Source organism: Bison bison, unplaced genomic scaffold (genome assembly GCF_000754665.1).
Source record: "Bison bison bison isolate TAMUID 2011002044 unplaced genomic scaffold, Bison_UMD1.0 scf7180017864198, whole genome shotgun sequence".
NCBI lineage: Eukaryota > Metazoa > Chordata > Mammalia > Artiodactyla > Bovidae > Bison > Bison bison.
Window position 1 is genome coordinate 1582936 of NW_011494770.1, and position 483 is coordinate 1583418.

Consider the following 483-nt stretch of genomic DNA (forward strand, 5'->3'; position numbering starts at 1 on the left):
GCAGAGACATTACTTTGCCAACAAAGGTCCATCTAGTCAAAGCTATGGTTTTTTCCAGTAGTCGTGTATGAATGTGAGAGTTGGACTATAAAGAAAGCTGAGTGCCAAAGAATTGATGGTTTTGAACTATGGTGTTGGAGTAGACTCTTGAGAGTCCCTTGGACTGTAAGGAGACCCAACCAGTCAATCAAAAAGGAAACCAGTCCTGAATATTCATTGGAAGGACTGATGCTGAAGCTGAAACTCCAGTACTTTGGTCACCTGATGTGAAGAACTGACTCACTGGAAAAGACTCTGATGCTGGGAAAGATTGAAGGTGGGAGGAGAAGGGGATGACAGAGGATGAGATGATTGGATGGCATCACTGACTTATTGGACATGAGTTTGAGCAAGCTCTGGGAATTGGTGATGGACAGGGAAGCCTGGTGTGTTGCAGTCCATGGGGTCGCAAAGAGTTAGAACAACTGAGCAACTGAACTACAG